We start from the raw sequence: 21,716 nt of genomic DNA, 5'->3' as shown, positions 1-21,716 counted from the left end.
TTCTCCACCTATGACTCATGCTTATTTATGACATATAACCAATAACTGACCAGCTAAACATCAAATAAGCCTTAAGCTTGTATTCTGGCTCTTTTCATGGATTTGTATCTTTTGGTAAGCAAGCCCAGTTCTACCTGCCCACCACAGCACCAGCTTGATGCTGACTTTCACCTCCCTGAGTTCTAATATCTGACTCTTTTGCTGTTGTTGTTGTTGTTAGAGAGAGAGAGAGAGAGAGAGCACACATGCGTTGGGGGGGGGGGGCAGCCGGAGAGGGAGAGAGAGAATCTCAAGCAGGCTGAGCCAAACTCAGGGCTTGATTCCACGACCTGAGATCATGACCTGAGCCAAAATCAAGAGTCAGACGCTTAACCAACCAAGCCACCCAGGCACTCCAAATATCTGACTCTTCTTACATTCAACCTGCTTTCTAAAACTTTTGCTTTGGTCTAGTTTTGGGATCTCCCTTAGTTTGCATCAGTAGATCAGTGTGGTTTGTAGGATTTATCCCCTGCTTTTACCCATTCTTCTAGTACCAACCAGACATCAGTTCCAACAGAGAGAACTTTTGTAACTTCATTTGGTCTTCATAGATCCCTGTATGACCTCTTTTTAATCAAGATATTTCCATACTACCTGAACTACTCCTCCTGCTTAATTCTCTGTCCATTGTTACCAACGTTCTGCTACAGTAACAAAAGAAGTCAATAACTAAACACCTTCACCAATATTCAGAAACAAATCCTCAGTTCCTTACATTTTCTACTTTATTTCTGTCTGCACAAAGACCCACTTTTTGTAGTGTGCTCTACTCCATGCCTTTAAATCTACTGTATTCCAATGTAGCAGCAAAGAGATGACTGTCAGCGAAACTGCATTTTCCATTTAAAAAATTAAGTAGCTCTTAAAAGAGAGCAAGATGACATATTTCAGCCTCGCCACTGCATTTACTGCAGAGTTTGTCTTAAAAACTCACTGTACAATTTTAAGACTATATTTGTGGCTTGTTCATGGGTCATTAGGGCACACTCTGCAGACCTCAGCAAGGTGATTTTGTAAAAATCTACACAAGTTAATGAATCCTAGTTTCATTAAATTGTTAATTGCATTCAGTGAGAAACTATGTGGTGTTACTTTCTACAATTACTGGAAATCACAGCAGAGGAAACTCTGGGAAATTGGAAGGGCAAGTGTATACAAGTTTTATCAACGCTCGCTCCTTTTGGTTTCACCTCTGATTAACCTTGAGCATTGCCCTCCCAGGATTCTAAGGCAACTTTGAGAATATCACTCATTGGGCAATTTTCCTGGAGTGAATTCCAAACTATAGAAGAATCATGCAAGGCAATTTCCATTTAGATCTGACACACTTCGGACTGCTCCAAACTTTTGCATAGCCTCGAATCCCCAATTGTGACTTATACTTTTCATTTTAAGTACTACGAAAGGCATATACAGAAGTCAGAAGAACAGGTTTCAGTCCCAGCTTTTTCATATGCTAGAGAAGGAAAAGTCAGTTTTCCTTTCTCAGAAGCAATTTCCTCCTTTGTAAATGGGGCATAGATCCATACTCTGCCTGCGTCATTGTGTCTGTGAGGGTCAAATAAAATCACACCATTTTAGGGAGAGGCAGTTCACCATGGGCCTGCAAGTCCTTGCTGACTGTGCCAACCCGCAAAGTATCAGTCTCCTGATACTAAGTTGTTTCTGTGGCTAGTCATATAGGCAATTAAGTAGGTCAAGGGGACCACAGAATGACTACTATGATGTGCTTATTCTCTGGGGAGATGTTACTGGCTTGGCTTGTTTGCTGCTTGCTACAATGTGCGCTTCTTGCTCAAAGCATGCTGAGTCCTTGGCCCTGGTTTCCTCAGCTATGGTGCAACACAACCCACCATGTGGCTAGCATCTATCTGGGACTGTCACATTGCTCCATGGGACTTGGAAGAAGGGAACCCTTACAACTGTGCTGAGGTTTACCTTGTTTGCTGTGCTGTGAAAAATAAACTTTTGCTTTAATTCATGAAGCCCCATTATCTACTTTCAAGGCTCCTGGGACTATAACAGGTTTAGTCCTTGCCATCCTCTATGAAGTTAGGGTTCCTCTCTTAAAGTCCCCAGCCCTCAAACCTTCTTTCTCATATGGTACCACAGCTTGTTATCTATGTGCCAAGGATCCCAAATTTATGTCTTCAGCTCTTCTCTCCTACATTTCTAGACCTCATATCCATCTGCCTACTGAACAGCTTCCCTGGATGTCCCACAGATACCTTTGAGTCCACCTGTCCATGCCTGAGCTCATTATCTCCTTCACCCCCTACTCAGGTCTGTACTCCTTCCCCTTTTGCCCACCTTGGTTAATGGAGGCACCAACTGCTTCATGCTTCCAGTTAGAAAGGATGCATCATTCTCAATCACTCCTTTCCCCTTATCAACCCCCCAACACACACACATTCAATATTCCTTAATTTCTACTTGCTTACTATGGCTTGATTCCAGTCCTTCTCCCCCCTCCTCATTGCCGCTGCTCTAATGTTGCCATCTTTTGCCCAAATACACCTTTATTCTTTCCCTAACGCATGAAAACTTTATTCCTGTTTGGGGAATTTACATTTACTTGTCCCTCTACTTGTTCAAACTGTACAACATATCATCAGTATCAGGCTTCTACTTGTCTCACCAGCATCATCCTTTGCCATCAGCCTAACACCACCACCTTAGGCCCCGGCGATTAAAAAATTACTTGCTGGTTTATAAACTTGGAAAGCTATTTTATTCTTCCTTGTTATCGATGACATGCAACCCAGATCCCTCTTCAAGGAAGGACTTCTTGTTGCAGCCGCTGGGAATTCTGTCAGTAGAAAGGCTTCCTTGCAGAGTACTGAGGTGCCCAAGGTCACCCCCCTTCTGAGGGGCAACTCACATCGAATGACCAATGCAGACTATAAAGACATGGACACTTTGGCCCAAGAGGGGACAACTTACAACCTCGTAAGGCATCTCAGCTTCTGAGGTCCTTGTGGTATCCTCCTAGATCTGTATCACAACTGGACATCTCCCTCTGACCAGTCCTGCTTCTTTTGCTTCCTTCTGTTAAGTACTGAACCTTCCATAAGCACTCCTGGATAGATAGCTTGCACACTAAACTTCAACTCAGACTCTGCTTCCCAGGAAATCCAAGCTATGACATCATCACACTTGCTGTTCCTTCTTTGGGACAGCCCGCTCCTCTACTTATCCTCATAACGAATACCTAATGATCCTTTAAGAATCAAATCAAGCGTTACCTCTTCTATGACCCCTTCCTTGAACTTCCTGCTCCACTGCCATCCCCACCACTGAAGTTCATAATCACATAATCCTTCTTTTGTGCTATCATGTTTTGTAGAAAATTCTATCAATGCACTTACCACAGTATATTATATTATTCATTTGCCTGCTTGTATCTCTTAATCAGACCTACTACTCCTTCATGTGAGGATGTGTATCTTGTCTGCCTCTATCCCCACCATTTAGCATACTTACTGGCACATGACTGAGGCATAATAAATACTCATAGGGTTACAATATTTCAGTAGAGAATTGGGGAATGGCAGTTCAGGTAGAGACAGGTAGTTCAGAGAGAGACAGAGAGCACAAGCAGGCAGAGTGGAAGGCAGAGGGAGAGGGAGAAGCAGGCTCCCCGCCGGGCAGAGAGCCCAATGGACCCTGGGATCATGACCTGAGCCGAAGGCAGACACTTAACCGACTGAGCCACCCAGGCACCCCTGGAGATGGATTTTATATGGATATCAATCAAAAGTCACCAAGTCATGGCAGTACATGGTATGTTCATATATCAGTTAACATTAATTCATTCAACAAAAATTTTTTGAGCCCCTACTATATGCTATCACCATATCTTCTATAGTGGACACAGAGACGAACAAGACAGATATGATCCCTTTATAGTCTAATGGTAACATGTTAGAATTCTATTTGGTAGAAATCTGCATCTACTAAAAAATCATTTCATCAAATAGCAATAGGATTATCTGCTGCATTGATGACAGATTAGAAGGAAGAGAGACTGGAAGTAGAAAGACTGGTTAAAATGTTATTTATATTTAAAAATATATATTTAGGTGAGAAATAAGGACAGCCTGAACTAAGGCAGTGGCAGACGGGATAGTTTTCCTTAGTAGAGACATTTCTGAAATGCAATTTGAGAACATGGTAACTTGTTAAATATAGGAGGTGGAGAAGAGGAAACGAGTGAAAAATGCCTTCGATTGTCTTACAGAATATCTGAGGAGAAGAAATTAAGAGTACTTTTCTGCCAAGACAGAGAAATGAGTCAAGAACTAAGACTCTATAGATCAACTATTTCTCAATGAAACTGGGGAAAGAAGGAACTAAGAGTCTAGAAGGAAAAAAAATAGGTTTCTATAGCTATGTCCAATCTGTTGTTTATTAATGATAAACATGATTTTCTCTTCATATAGAAGTCAAAATACCACAGCTGTAAGATCTGGTGTTTCCCCGCCTTATTCATTCAGCTAATACATCTTTATTGAGCCCTGCTGTCATGTGCCAGGCACTGAGCCAGGCAACAAGGATAGAGCAATGGAAAAGACAGAGTCATTCCCGGCCATCATAGAACTTAATTTTATCAAGTGAACAATCTGATCAATCATCAATGTAGACTCTCACCTTGCCAAACTAAAGCTCCTAGGAGAGACATATGCATTGCCAGCATTTATTTTCCATATTCACTTACTATACACTCTTCTCTATATAAACAATAGTCTTTTACAAAGAGCTTTGCAAACTGATTCCAAGCACCCAACCAAATTATCAACATTAAATACAGATTAGGTCCTGGCAGCACGGGGCTTGCTTTCTCAATTAAAATCAGTGATGGCTATCTTAATGTACACTTCTCTTTGGGGAAAGTTTCCAAATACAGTAAGTGGTGCTAAACGAAGTGCTTCTGGCTACTGGGTAGACACAATTTCGAGCATGTAGGAAGAGTAAAATGCCCAATGCAGGTTAAAAAAAAAAAGAGAAAGAGGGAGAGCACGGCATGTCTATTTCACAGCTCCATATAGTTTGGCTTCTGAGAAGTTGGTATTATGGCCTCAAGAAGGGACTGTGGTGGTAGTTTCCCAGGCCTGCCTTTGGTGATGCACTTGCACCACTGAGACCTCTGCAGGCCCATATTTAAGTAGTGAGTTCTGTCCAGCCTGAAAAGGTGGCTATCAGGACAAAGAAGGCACAAGATTTTTCTTCTCAATGGAACTGAAGATCAAAAAGGAAATTGTTTGCTTAATCTCTGTTCTGCACATCATGATACATGAATGCCCCAATCAGCACGTTGGTTTCATTTGTAAAATTTAAATCTCTCTAAAGTGATGGGTGGGGCACCTGGGTGGCTCAGATGGTTAAGCGTCTGCCTTCGGCTCAGGTCAGGATCCCAGGGTCCTGGGATCGAGTCCTGCATTGGGCTCCCTGCTCCTTGGGAGCCTGCTTCCCCCTCTGCTTCTCTCTCTCTCTCTCTCTCTCTGTCTCTCATGAATAAATAAATAAAATCTTTAAAAAAATAAATAAATAAAGTGATGGATGGATCTTTAATACAGCAGGAAATTAATTAACTGTCCCTAAGGAGTAATGAAATACCTTCCAGTGGTATACCTCTGGGCCTTTCAGACAGGCCAGCATGGTACACCTTTATTCATGACTGTGTTGTTTTAAAAACAGAATGGAAGCCTTTCGGGATACAACTCCTAAGAAGCAGAACACCTAGTATCTAGGTTTTCTTCAGGAACCAGAACAACCATTTAAACGAAGTTTGTAAAATAGAAAAATCCAGAGACAGATAGTGTCAGTTGTCCTTCTTGGAGCTTTAGATGCATTATCTCATTTAGCACCCACAACAATCTTCTGAGGCAGCTATTATGATCTCTACTTTTTAAAATTAGGAAGTTGATGTTACAAGCGCTTAAATCTCTTGTCCAAAGTTGTCTGGCTGGTTACTGCGAAGTCAGGATTCAAGCTGACATCCTACTCTAAAGTCCATGTCCTAAACCATAGTGCTCTTTTCATTCGAAAATGCTTACTATGTCCTTCCCAGTGGGAGGATTGATTTTACTAAGCCCCTTATGCTCTACACCAATCACCTTGAATTGTAAACTATGTAATCATTTTATATTTTCTAAAAACCAAGAAATTATTCCCTGTTGGATCATCCCCATATCCATTTGCCAAGGAGAGCAGAGCACAAAGACAGAGGCAACATGGTTCTTGGAGCAGCTACACCAGGCCAGGAGTGCCCACCTCCACGTTCTTTATCATGTAAGGAAATAGAGCCCTAAGGACCATGATTTTCATGGGGTTGTTTTCTTGCATACAGGCAAATATAATCACTGACACAATACAAAGGCATCCAATAAAATGTCCAGGACCAGGGATTTTCCTAACACACACACACACACACACACACACACACAAATTGAAAAAAAAAAAATCTAAGACTGAACCTGATAAAACACATGCAAACAAAACATGTTTAATAATAATATGTGAACATGGTACAAAACCCATATAATAAAAAAATGATGTATGGTGAAAACTCAGTCTTCTTCCTGGCCCCCACAGAACCCAGCTCCCCCAGCTCCACTTCACAGAGACAACTGAGAAGATTCTTCTGCACTTTCCAGCAATTTTCTATGCAAATCAAACATATGCTGTAGCATACTATACACACATTTTGCATCTTGACTTTTCCCCCTTAAAAATTTGTCTCAGAGATCATTCCAGATCATAAATCACTGTACTCTTTTTAATGACTACATATTATTTCACTATATGGATGTACTGTTTTTTATTTGACAATTCCCCTATCAACAGAAATTTAGGTTGGTCCTAGTTTTTTGCTTTTATAAACAATGCTACAGTGCTATGACATACCAGGCATGCGATGAGAGACAGTGGGAGGAATTCACCCTGACAGGCAGTATTCCAACACTGACATAGTTTAGAATCAGCTGCACATGATGATAATAAAGAGCAGACCAACGTTTGAGTCATTTTTTTAGTCTTCTTAAATTCCCTTACCAACAAGTTACTCCCTTATTGTCTCTCCTTCCTTGGAAAACAACTGTTTTAGTGAATAACCCTGCACATGCTGTTTTGTGTACATATGCAAGTTTATATGCACTAAAATTTTGATATTAACCTATGGCCTCCCAAAGTGGTTGTATCAATATACATTTTCATCAGGAAGGAATGAGAATGCCTGTTTTTTTCCACACCTCCAACAACACTGTGCAATGTTGAGCTTCTTTGTACTTTTCCATTCTTATAAGTAGAAATGGTCTGTTCTAATTTGCATGTATTTAATTATACATAAATCTTAGTTCATTCCATGTTTATAAACTATCCCCCCTGTGAATTGCCTCTTCATGGGCTTTGTTCACTTTTTTAAAATATATAACTCACATGCCCTAAAATTCACCCATTTAAAATGTACTATTCAGTGGTTTTTAGTATATTCATATGGTGGTGCAAATATCATCACTATCTAAGCCTACATTTTCACCACTCCCCAAAATATAGCCAATATCCGTTGGCAATCATTCCCCTACCCAGTCCCTGACAACCACAAGTATATCTTCCTATGGATGTGCTTATTGTTGACATTTCATATGAATGAACTCATACAATAAATGCCCTTTTGTATCTGGCTTCTTTCACTTGCATAATGTCAAGATTCATCCATGGTGTAGCATGGGTCAGTACTTCAGCCCTTTTCATGGCTGAATAATATTCCATTATATATGGATATACCACTTTTGTTTATCTTACACATATCAGTTGATAGACATTTGGTTTGCTTGTTCTTTATGGCTATTGCAAATAACATTGCCAATAATGTCCATGTAAAAGTTTCTATGTGGGCATGTTTGCATTTCTCTTGGGGATCAACTACGAATGGAACCACTGAGTCACATGGCAGTTCTATGCCTAAATATGCACCAAACTTCCACAGCACTTGTAACTTTTTACATCCCCACCAGGAATGTATGAGGACGCTAAGTGAAATCTCACCAATATTTGTTACTATCAGCATTTATTATTATAACCATATGGTGGGTATGAAGTATGATCTTGTAATTCTGATTTTCATTTAACTAATGGTTAAGGATACTGAGCATCTTTTCATGTACTTATTGGACATTTGTATATCTTCTTTGGAGAAACATCTATCCATATCCTTTGCCTATTTTTTAATTGGGTTTTTAGTTTTTTATTATTGAGTTAGAAGACTCTTATACATCCTAGATACAAGTCCTTGACAGATACATGATTTGCAATTATTTCTCCCATCCTGAGGGTTGGTTTTTCACTTCCTTGCTTGTGTCCTCTGAAATACAAAACTTTTAAAAATAAAGTCCAATTAACTATTTTTATTTTGTTGCTTGTGCTTTTGGTGTCCCATCTAAGAAATTGCCCCCTAATCCAAGATCACAAACACCTATGCTTCTTCTAAGAGTTTTATAGTTTTAGCCCTTATATTTAGGCCTTTGATCCATTTTGATTTGGTTTTTGTATATGGCATGAGCAAGGAATATGACTTCTTTCTTTTGCATGTGGATACCTAGTTGTCCCAGCACTATTTGTTGAAAAGACTATTGTAATAATGTTGTATAGTGGCAAATGGTGATCACACTTATCGTAGTGAGCATTGAGTAATGTATAGAATTGTTGAATCAATATGTTATACACCTGAAACTAATATATGTCAATTATTATTCAGTAGGGCTGGACAGGAACCCAAGTTTTTTAATTTTCATAAGGTTCTCGGGCAATTCTCATGTACTTGTCAACAAGATCTCTAATTTGTCTTCTAAATCAGGTATTTTGACTTTATATCTTATGAGGTAGCTTCTTTAAAAAGAAGAGAGTGCCTAGTGCCAAAGAGGGCAGCCGCTGACTCTAGGAGACATTTTCATAATTTTTGCTCATTGACACCTTGTATAATTTTCAAAGAATAAAATACATAGAAAAATTTATCAGAGAGTTGTACTTAGAATCACATCATCTATTGCCTCCCATCTGCCTCCATCACACACACACAAACACGCACACGTAAACCACATATTTTTTAAAATATTTATTTATTTGTTAGAGAGAGAGAGCACAAGTAGGGGGAGCGGCAGGCAGAGGGAAAAGCAGGTTCCCCGCTGAGCAAGGAGCCCGATGCGGGGCTCAATCCCAGGACCCTCAGATCATGACCTGAGCTGAAGGCAGATGCTTAACCCACTGAGCCACCCAGGTGTCCTATAAACACACATATTTATGCATACTTACATAAACATGTAACCATGCTTACATGCAACCTTGTGCACACACTCCATACCTGCACACACTCAAAAATATGCACGTATGTACACATGCAAACACTCGTGCCCACATATATGCATACTCACACATGTGTAACCGAACACACACATACATGTGTGCATGTGTGCTCACATGCATAAGTGCACAGTCGCACATGCACAGATATACCTACTTTCTTCTAAGAAGGAATAATGAAAAGGACCTTGGCCCAAGTCCTGGCTGTACCAATGACCTTTCTGACTCTCAGTTTCCTTATATTATTACAAGCCCTGCCACACTAGACCATAGTGAGAATCAAGATAAAAAGCATCTGTAAGTACTCTGTAGCCTAAAAAGCTCTACTCAATCATGTTCTACTATATGATAATGTCATTTTTTCACAAGACTTGTTTTTCTTCACAAAACCATTCAGTGTGGTTTGGACATCTGGTAGTCCCCTTTTATAGATGAAAAATTCAAGGCACAGAGAGTTTTAACTTAACTTAACCTGTGAAGCAAGCATGGTGGAATTTGTGTTCTAACCCTGTTCCCTTACCTCTGGGAGCCTTGCTCCAAGCATCATCAGTGTTATACTGCACCTTCTGGAGCGACCATGCTGGTGCCATAAAGGACATTGCACTCAGATGGCAATTTAAACCTAACCAGTTTTAGCTTTTAAAAAATTGGCTTGAGACAGTAAGTGGAAATACTTACTATAGATGTGACTCGGAGGACTACAGAGTCCGCTATTACTTCTGCTTCTTCTGAAAGCCAAAAAAAAAAAAAAAAAAAAAAAAATTAAATAAAGAGATGAGCATTGTTGGAGGATATAAAATTATACTGCCCATATGTTTGAATTTGAAGGTACGCTACCTTGAGAAAGCTCAGAGTTGCAAAGCATGAGAAATTTATTGCTTGGTTCTCTTGCCCAGAATAGCGTTCATTCCATTTTAAATGTCACTGAAGTGCATTTATGTCAAAAGAAAGACACCTAATCAAACTGACAATGACTCAGTGATCAGCACTGGGCAGAAATTATTCTATGAAGTATCTGCCATGCAAATTGATAGGGGAACCTAACAAAGATGATATCTCATGTCTCATCAAACATCACAGCAATTTCTCAAAAGCAAAAATGTGCCCTTAAAAAAAAACTGTAAGTTCTTTTGACGTTATATGAATTATCCCACTACCTAGAACAGATTTTGCTCACAACTTGTAGAGTTTCTAAATATTCTATAATTTTCATTGTGATGGTTAATTTTATGTGTCAACTTGACTGGGCACAGAGTGCCCAGACACCTGATTAAAAATTATTTCTGGGTGTGTTTCTGAGGGTATTTCTAGATGAAATTAATATTTGAACATGTAGCTGAATAAAGCAGATTGCCCTCTCCTATGTGGTTGGGCCTCCCCCCATCCACTAAAGGCCCGAATTGAGAGATAATTCTCTGTCTCTACCTTACTGTCTTCAAGTTAGGACATAAGTTTTCTTCTGTCTTCAGACTTTGATTCAGAGTGAAATTTACACCATTGGCTCTCCTGGTTCTTGGCCCTCAGACTTGGAATGGAATCATACCATTGGCTCTCCATGGTTGGGACTTCTCCTAGGTTCTGTTTGTCTAGAGAACTCTGATTAATACAGGGATCAATGCAAAGCTCTCTTATCACCATTCAAGAAGCCAGAAAATAGGAAAAACAGCTATAGATGTTCAAGACAAGAAAGAAATAAAATATGTACAGAAAGAAAATATAGGTCCACTAAGAGTAAAGAACAAATATTTTTAGAGCACTGTAGAGTTCACAAAGCACTTTTCCATATAACATCTCCTTTAATCCTCAGAATAACCCTGTAAAATAAGAAAAACAAATATTGTCTCCATTTTTTAGATAGCAACTGGGCTCAGAGTTCTTGGCTACTCCAAGACTCCAAAGAGTTTTAAAAGCAAATAAATGAAGCAAGAAAGTATGTAAAAGTTATAGGAAACAAGTCACTTTCTCTAGAATGTTTTTCTACCTTCAAATCAGATTTGAAAATATTTAGAACACTGATTTTCAAACTTGGCTGCCCATTGGAATCAACTGCAGAGTTGTAAAAAAAAATACTGATTCCTCTCTCAGTGATTCTGATTTGGTTGGTCTGGGCCACGGGCTCGGCACCATAATTTTTAAAAGCAATCTAGTGAACTATAACTTGCAGTGGTTCAGGAACCACTGGCCTAGAATGTCACATCAGGTCTTAGAACTAAGATGTTTATCATCTCTGTTATTGAATGAAAGATGTAGCAATATTTTAATGCTCAGAAAATCCAAAAAACTGAAACTTTCTTTCATTTGAGGAATGATATGTGCTTGGCATTATGAGAAATCAGACACGAGTCCTACCTCAGAGGATTCACAGACTAGTGAAAGAGAGAGTCAAGTATTCCAATAGCCATATGACAATTTGGTACATGTGTTACTTATAATATGAAGCAATGTTATACATTTTAGAAAGCAAATAGTGGATTTAGCTGCTGAGAGAGGTTGGAAAATTCTAAAAATAAAGGAATTTTGAGATGGACTCTGAAAGTTAAATCAGAGTGCCAGGTAGAGGGTAGGACATTTGAAAAGTTGGGGGTGGGTATGGCAAAACCATAGAAAATAAAATCAGATAGGGGAGGGGGTGGGGAGTGATCCAATAAAGCTAAATCATAGAGTGGCACGATGAAACAAGAAAAGATTAGGCTAGAGAGGTGGGTTCATTTGTTCATTTATTATTTAAGTAAGAGGTTCATATGGTAAAAAGTTCACACTATTCAAATGTCTACTTAATAGAGATCAATTTCTGGTTCCTAGTCCCTACATCACTGTTGATAGTTTTTAGTATATCATTGCCACAGCTATTTTATAAATATACATAGTTAGTGAGTCCAACTCTAGTCTACAAGGACAGATGTTCAAAACATGGAATTGTAATTCTCCCACAGATGCACTTTATTTTTAGGTGAGCCTCCATTCTACCTGGTAGAGGTAATCAGCTTCACCTAAATCAACAATGTACCAAACACACACACACACACAAACACACACACCATTTTCCTAGATAGCATCCAAGTTCCAGGAACTTAAATTTACTTGGTCTCAAACTTTGAAGAAAGGAGAATGTGGGCATTTTGTCTAAGTTATCATCCATCCATTCTGGCAGTCCAAGAAAATCCTTCTTGCCCTTCCCTTTCCTTCCCCTACTCTCCCCTCCCCTCCTTGATAGCTCTCCTCCTTCTTCCTTCTTCTTTTTCTCCTCCCTCTCCCCATGCCCAACACTTCCAGATGCTAGGATCAGACCTTGGGAGTTTCCTCAACTCTGCTAAGCTCTAGGAAGCACAGAGAGACTCAGGGCTTTTGCCACTTCTGTACTGCTCTAAGAAATAGAGAAATCACCTACATCTCCCACTAGCTTACAACTCAAGAGAGAAGTCTCTGAGGCCAGCTCAGCTCTACAGTCTACATCAGAATTACAAAGTGGTGGCCTGGAAATGTGTTTTACCTGGCCATGTAATGTTTTTGTTTGTTGCTTTTTTGTTAAATGTGAGCTGGCTGACAACATGTAAACATTAGGATATTTCTAATTTCTAGCTTCTCTTGAATAATCAGAAGGTCTGGCAACATTGGGCCTATATTTTCACATGATATTAATTGGCTGGAGCTGGTAATCACAGCATGAGTTCCCAGCTTGATTGTTCCCAAAGAGCCCATGTCATGCACTTATTATATTCCTGGCCTGTTACCTGTAGGAATTTAAGTTTTTAACTTCTATCATAAACACACCACACTTTTTCTATTCTAGGCTCTGGCTTGTTCCATAAACTCTATTTAAGAAATTATTTACACAACCCTGGTCACTTTTCAACTCCTATTAACCATTAACTGATCCCAAGAATCCATAAGATCTTTTTCTACCAGGTTTCCCCTCCCACTCCCCTCTCCCATGCCCCTAGTCCAGGAAATGGTATGTAGTCTTGAGTTGGTTAGAAGCCCCATTCTTACATCATCTGAATTTACACAGTGTTACTGAGTGGTCTGTGCAACTGTGTTTGTCCTTTTGGTCTCTTCCAGAGAACCTAGGCTTTTGAAACTCAATGGCTAGGAAAATGATTGTGTTTTTTTTTTCTCTTACATTCTCCTTTCCTTCAAGTAAGAAATATAAAGTGCCTCAGCTCATGGCTACATGAGAAGAGTGAGAGGGTAAAGTAGGGAAAAATAAGTTAAATAAGTTAGTTTATCATATGACTTATGATATATAGTATTTACGGTAACCAAATATATATACATATTATCTATAATATATAATCTGCATTCCTTTTGTGTAACATAAGTATATATGTGTCTATATATTTTCTCTAGTGTTTCTGCTTCATTTATCATATCTTATATATTGTTCCTCATTTATGCATGTGTATATTATTTTTATCAACTAAATAACTATTCCAATACATAAATAGGCACAATTCATTTATTTACCCAGCATTCTATTGGCAAACAATAAAATTTCCTATTTCTTACACTAAAAATCCTAACCAAGTTCTCTGCATGTATATGCAAATATATCTATAAAATAAATCCCTAGAAGTGGAGCTGCCAGGTCAAAGGATGGATGAATTTTTTATTTTGATAGGCATAAGCAAATTGCAGTCACCAAGGAAGGGCATACCAATTACAATGGCTTCAATAGTTTAAGAGCATACCATATATTCACCAACATGTTATATTTTTATTATTATTATTTTATCTTTGGCAATCTGATAAATAAAATGTAGTTTTTAAAAATTTACCTTTCTATAATCATGAGGGGATTTGAATAGTACATGAGGCGGGATGTGTGATTGGTGGTTGAGGGAGATAGCACATGGCCATTATTTATCTCCCCCATGTGTCTTATTGCCTTGCTTTTATACTGTCAACTCTAAAGTATTTTCATTATAGGCCTATTAACTAATCAACAAAGTACCACTTTAGGAGAATCTACTCAGAGAAGTGATTGTCCTCAACCCCATTCCAGTAGTCCATAAGTCCCGCTATGGACAAGACCTATCCTGTTATGTCTTTTGGCAATGATCAGAACTCAGTTTTAGAGAAATGACTCTGGAAGACTGATTAGAAAGGCAAGGGATTGCAGGCAGGGCAAGCCAGTTAGGCAGCTATGACAATCATCCAGGGGAAGAGAAAAAGTCCAATATTATGTCAGAAGTGGGAATGGATAGGAGAGAGGATATTTGAAACCTCTTAAGGAGAGAAACTCAACAGGAGTCAGTAACTAATTTAATATGAGGGCAGAGAAAGAGGGAGGCTTTGAGATGATGCTAGGATTGTTGTCTTTGCACTACCATGTCAATAAAGAAGCCATTAGCCAATTCAACAAATATAGAAAGCAGAAGCAAAATCCTTCACTTTTTGGAGGATAATCTAGTTTTGAACATTTAGAGTTTAAGATGCCTACAGAATATCCAATTGGAGAGGCTCAGGAGCCACTTCAAAATTGGGATATGCAATGCAAGTGAAAAAAACAAGTGATCTGTATTTAAAATCTTAGAAAAAAATGGATTTAAAGAAATTTGACGTAAGCTCTGTATTTAAACATATTGAAAGAAAAGATAAAATAGCAATGTTAAAGAAAAACAAACTGCTTGAGGGATTATACTGAACTAGAGTCAAAGAGAGTTACACATTTTTATGAACACACTTTTAAATTTTTCTATCTTGCAACTGTGTCTATTAAACAATGACAATAAAGGAAACAATTACTTGATTAAGCACAATAAAAAATGCCTTCACGTAAAGATTCCCACAGTCACAAAGCAAATATGAGAATCTATTCTCTCCCTCCCCCACATACTCCTAAAAAGGAGACAATTACTACATTTTTATAAAATCCGGGAGCAAGAGACATTTCTAAACAGAACACCAAAGTAGAAATCTTTCTTTTTTAAAGGGTATTAAGAAGGGCACGTGTTGTGATGAGCACTGGGTGTTAAACGCAGCTAATGAATCATTGAGCACTACATCAAAAACTAATGATGTACTATATGTTGGCTAACTGAACATAATAATAAAAAAAGGAAAGAAATACATGTAATTTGAGGGCTAATATAGGAACCTCATGAAAATTATTGTTCAGATAATTAATCTTAATAATCATACAAGGAAAATTTAGATCTTTTATGGCATTATTTATTAAAATGAGCACATATTACTAAAAAATAAATAAAAATAAAAGATTCATTTATTTATTTGAGAGAGAGAGAGAGCACGAGAGTGGGGGGGTTGGGCAGAGGGACAGGGAGAGAGAAAATCTCAAGCATACTCCCTGCTGAGCATGGAGCCTGACATGGGGCTTGATCCCAGGAACTGGAGACCATAAACTGAGCCAAAATCAAGAGTCAGATGCTTAACCAACTGAGCCACCCAGGCACCCCCAAGGTAGAAATCTTAAAGATCAACTAGTTTTGACTGCATGAAAATGTAAAATTCATGCATGACAAAAAGAGAGCATTAAAAATAGCATGCAAATGATAAAATGGATATATATTGGTAAAACATGACATACAAAAAGTTAATATCGTTAATCTATAACAAACTTTTACAAATCAACAAGAGAAAAGTGATAACCCTCTCCACGAAAAAACAGGAAGAGTGATCAAATAGACAACTCACAAAAAAGGTACAATGATGCAATAAGCATGGTACAAAATATTCTATATCACCAATAGTCCACGAAAATAATTAAATTAAAATAATGAAATATTTTCACCTATCAAACTTTCAAACTTGTGAAAAGTAAGGATAACCTTCATGCAGGCAATACATTAAGATGAGTCCTCTCATGAGCTGCTAATGGCAGCAAGAATTATACCACTTCCTATAGAGTAACTTGGCAGCAGATATCAAAAGTCTTTAAAATGTTTGTATGCAACCAATTTATCATAAGAAAATAGGCCAGCATTTGTAAAGATCTATGTTAAAAGATGTGCATCACACTGTAACAATAGAGGGTTAATGAAATAAATCATGATGCATACCAGTGAAATACAATTCAGCCACTAAAAATCACTTTTCTAGTAATATTTAATGGCATAAAAATGTTCAAAATTTAATGCTAAGTGGCTAAAGCATGATACCAAGCAATTCATGGAACACAATCCCATAAATGTAAATGTCTTTCCCCAACCCCTTCAATCTCAATCTCAATTTCTCTCCTCCCTCCCGCCCTCCCTCTCTAAGGAAATACCCAAAGATGCCCTATGTGGTTATTTCTGGGCAATAGGATTATTGCTGATTTTTATTTTATTTTATATAATTCTTTATTCTCTGAAATGAGCTTGTGTAGCTTAAAAGTCAGGGGAAAAAATTCTATACTTGCAACCTGTCTTCCTGTCAACTGCTGTAAAGGACTGATAGAACTCACAGAATTTCAACATCTTGGTACCATTGTCACATTGCTTTCCTTTCTGGACTCAGACTACTGAGTAGGAAAGATCCTTAGGGATTATCAACTAAATGGGCTCATTTTGAAGATAAGGGTAAGGGAGGCTCATGGAGAAGAAGGTCTTCACCCAGAATCACATGGTAAATTGTCAGCAGAAGTAGAACAAGAACTCTGGTGTTCTGACTGCTTAGTTATCTTTTTATCATAGCACATATTCATTTATATTCCTTCTTTCTGGTGATCTAATTCTAAATACTAATCTCTTCAGATTAGAACCATCTTTGAAATAAAAGAACTATAGTAGTTATTTCTATTTCTCCAGGTTACCTTAATCTTAAATACACTAATTTATTTAGTTTCCACTATGTTCAGGGCACTGCTATGTGATATTAAAAAAAAAAAAACAAAACAGGAAATGAGGGGCGCCTGGGTGGCTCAGTCATTAAGCGTCTGCCTTTGGCTCAGGTCATGATCCCAGGGTCCTAGGGTCAAACCCCGCATTGGGCTCCCTGCTCAGTGGGAAGCCTGCTTCTCCCTCTCCCACTCCCCCTGCTTGTGTTCCTGCTCTCGCTGTCTCTCTCTGTCAAATAAATAAATAAAATCTTAAAAAAAAACCAGGAAATGAAATAAGACCTGATCTCTACCTTTGAGAAGTTTTTACTCTAATAAAGGAAGCAGATATGTAAAGAACCAATGGAAGGCAGAACAAAACAAGAACTAAAGGAGCACAGGCAAGGGGTACAATAATTCTGATTACCTGAAGGTATCCCATGCCCTGGAGTCTATTCATTGATTCCTGAGCACATAGAATCCTTGGTTGTTGATTTTAGACAGTTGTGATTATCTCTTGACATTGTCCATCTCAAGATATTTGGGAAATCCAACATACAACGGTCATAATGACATTGAGGGCACATCTGTCCATTGCATCTCTGCTCATGACAGCACATTGGGCACATTCTCAGGGCTTATCCTCATATCACTGATTCCCTCTGTAGACACTCTTTTATTCTTCTTTTTTTTAAAGATTTATTTATTTATTTTAGAGAAAGAGAGAGAGCACGAGTGGGGGGAGGGGCAGAGGAAGAGGGGGAGGGGGAGAGAGAGAAAGAGAGATGCAGACTCCCTGCTGAGCACAGAGCCCACGACCTGGGGCTCGATCTCACAACACTAAGATCATAACCTGAGCTGAACTCAAGAGTCAGACACTCAACTGACTGAGCCACCCAGACACCCCAATCTCTCTGTAGACACTCTTTAATTTGCCTTATTCTATGAGGATTCAGAGGTTATTAGAAGTATATATTAGATCTTCCCTACTTTGTCCAAATAATTTATATGTATGCAATAAATATATAACAATGATCTAATATATACAAGGAATAAGTCCACATAGAGAACAAAGATACTGTCTATGCCATCAATCTGAGTAGCAATGTGCTAAGCTAAGGGAAACTCCTGGAAAATCTGGAACAAATACCTACAAAATCTGGAACAGATACTTATATCAAGTCATTTTATTGAAACGACCAACTGGTACAAAAATTTGTAAGCATACACAAAGCTTAGTTCTCCCTAGCATCCCACTGGATTGTCTTCTCTTTCTGTGGCACAGCCTGTTTTTGTCTAATCTTCTACTTCACCAATGAGCCAGCAATTCTAATGCTGGGACTCTTCCTGTTCCTTAATGTGTAAAATACCCATAAGATCTTTCTGTTTTTCCTTAGGCTTTTTCATAGCATGTAGGAGAAAGAGCACTGGTTTGGGAGTCACCAAAAACTTGTTCTTGACTGATCCTATCCTTTTTATTCTGTGACTGTAACTCTGGTATGCCTTTGTTTCTATACAATGGGAAGAAAGGTGGTTATTACTTCCTGCCCCATTTTCCTTGCATTTGCTTTCCACAACCTCTTTCAAGTGGAGTCACAGTTGAACCTTATCTGTAGCTTCAAGCCTACTTCAGTTCCTAGTCTAATCTAAGCCAAGCCCATGTGTGTTGATAGCCTCAGCCCTGTCCACTGGTGGAGCCTGGAGAGTGGGCCCCCCCATTAATTCAGGGCTCAGTGGGCCAGGGATGAACCTTAAGTACCTATATGCCTCAATGTTTATGAGTAGGCTTCTGTCTCATTTTCTCTGCCAAGCAATTCATTGTGATTCTGGTCCTGTGAATCTGTCTACTCTGATAGACTCAGACCATCCCCACATTCCATGAACTCCTTTCCCTGTACTTCTCTAAGTCCCTTTGCTGATAAGTCAGGACCATATTGACTCCTACTGAATTCCTCCTAACACCTAAAACCCCTACTACAATGGTCTTTCACCAGATAGGGATCCCATAAAATGTTTCAGTGTTAGGCTCAGACACTGACAAAATCCCAAGGTAGCTATGCCCTTTGGACAACTCTGCAACTGAATTAGTAATACTCTACCCAGACTATATCCCAACTCATAATACCTTCCTCTACTTCCTTGCCACCCAATGGTGCTGACGTTCCAATATGCCTCATCCGTAAGACACCTGAGTAATGACAACATCTGCTCTGCCTACCTCACAAAGCTGTTAAGGGCATTAAATGAACAATAAATGGGAAAACCGTAAAGATTTATTCAAGCGTTAGTGTTTCGTCTTACTGTTTACAAACAGTTGTTAAAGGCACTTTCCTCTCAAGATTCTTCGGAGAGAAGCTGTATGCTTGGAGGACTGTGAGCTTCATCACTTGGTTAGCACCTGCCTGGTCGGTTTCAAGAAAACATTTCATTGCTTTTCCACGTTGTTCCCCCAAGATTGGCACCTGCTTTTATGAAAGACTGTGTAAACACGTTTTGTCAGACTTCACTGAATGATGTCGGCATGCTCTGCCTCTCCATGCAGAAGAGAAAGCTGACTAATCAAAAGATGAAGTGTTGAAAAGGTCACCATAGTGGTGTTCACTTGCCTAATTTATGTACATTCATCCAATTTATGAAACCTAAGTGGCAAATGTAAAAGGAGAGGAAAGCCAGCACCGCCTAAGACAGCACATCGTGGAAACACAGGAACAGATGTAAATCATCTATCTGCCAGCTAGAATCTTCTGATCTTCCTCAGCTGCTACGGTCCGTACGAAACCTTAGCAATTGCCATATTTTAAGTAGTGCTTTCTTGCCTGTATTGCTAAAAAGTCTGCCAACACAAATAAAGAATTTTCATCATTCTATTGAACAGTGTCTCTCAGTGCTAGAGAAGAGACTTATTTCCTGAGGAATAAGAGGACATTATGAAGAAAATAAATACGAAAATATAGCAGCCTTAGAGTCCCCTGACAACAGTAACAAAACTACCCTAAATCACAAGGGGAAATGGTTTTCAATGTACATGTAATTCTACCCCATCATATTCCACACAGGAATTAAGGGGACAGATTCAATCACTGTCAGATAGCCCCACAAGTGACTATGTTGTATGGGTATTACTGTAAGGCCATACCATTGAAGAGACATACGAGGCTGACCCTGTCCCCTTCACCCTCACTCTCAGCCCATGTGCCAAAAAAGCGAGGCTCAGGTCCTTAAATCTTATACTCACTCTATAGTGCAGTATCCACAGCAGGGAAATGTGAGGCAGCAACAGTAAGGAATAAGCTCTAGAAATACTTTCCAAAGGAGCAGCTTGTATAGGTATGTGCAGCCCCTCTTTTATGTCATTTCCTTATGCAAAAGATTCTTCTCTCCTTACTACCCCATCCCCCCAACTTCAAGGAGCCGAACTTCCTCCTGTTCTCCCCTTAAACATTAGTGTACATTTAAATCAATCTGTGACTTCTCCTTGGACTTCTCTCAATTTGGGGGATTGAAGACTTTGTCACCCATAAAATAAAATCCCAGATAAGGAAAAGGCGTGCGGATCTCAATTCTTTACCCAAGCCCCAGAATTACCCCATTGCACAGCAGCCTCCTCTACCTCTGTGTATAACAGGGCCAGCAGAACAGTGACTAAAGGTCCAGGCTCTGAGAACACTTCCAGGTGCTCCAACTCAGTAGCTGTATGTTTTTGGCTGAGTCATCTCCCTGGGCCATAGTTCCCTCATCTGTAAAATGGGGATGAGATAGCACCTAGTTATAACTGTGTTCCTTGATTTAAATGGAATGATCCTTGTAAAACACTTTTCTGGTATGTGGTATGTGTTTTATCAATTATTAATCATTATGGTTTGAATTGTGTCCCTAATTCATGTCTTGAAGTCCTAATCCCCAATACCTCAGAACATGACCTCATTAGGAGATGTTAAGACTTTACTTGGTCTTTACAAAGGTAACTAAGTAAAAATAAGGTCACCAAGATGACTGATGTCCTTATAAAAAGGGTAAATTTGAAAACAGGGAGAATGCATACAGAGAGAACACCATGTAAAGACACAGATATAAGGCAGCCATCCACAAGCCAAGGAGCGAGGCCTGGAACAGATCCTTCCCTCACAGTCCTCAGAAGGAATCGACCCTGTTGACACACCTTGATTTCAGACTTCTAACTTCCAGCACTGTGACACAGTAAATTGTTTGAGGCACTCAGACTGTGGTGCTTTGCCACAGAAGTCCTAGCAAAATAATATAATAATCATTTTTTTTCTCTTTTTTCCCAAGTTTTTATTCAAATTCCAGCCAGCCAACATAACGTGCAATACTAGCTCCAGGTACTGAACCCAGTGATTCATCACCTACACTCAACACCCAGTGCTCATCACAAGTGCCCTCCCCAGTACCCATCACCCACTTAACCTATCTCCCTGCCTGCCTCCCCTCCAGCAACCACCAGCCTGCTCTCTACAGTCTTGGTTTGCCCCTCCTTCTCCCCCATGTTCATTTTTTTGTTTCTTAAGTTCCACATATGAGTGAAATCTATGGTATTTGTCTT

Source organism: Halichoerus grypus, chromosome X, assembly GCF_964656455.1.
Source record: "Halichoerus grypus chromosome X, mHalGry1.hap1.1, whole genome shotgun sequence".
NCBI lineage: Eukaryota > Metazoa > Chordata > Mammalia > Carnivora > Phocidae > Halichoerus > Halichoerus grypus.
The sequence above is the reverse complement of the archived record's forward strand: the minus strand, read 5'-3'. Positions refer to the sequence as shown.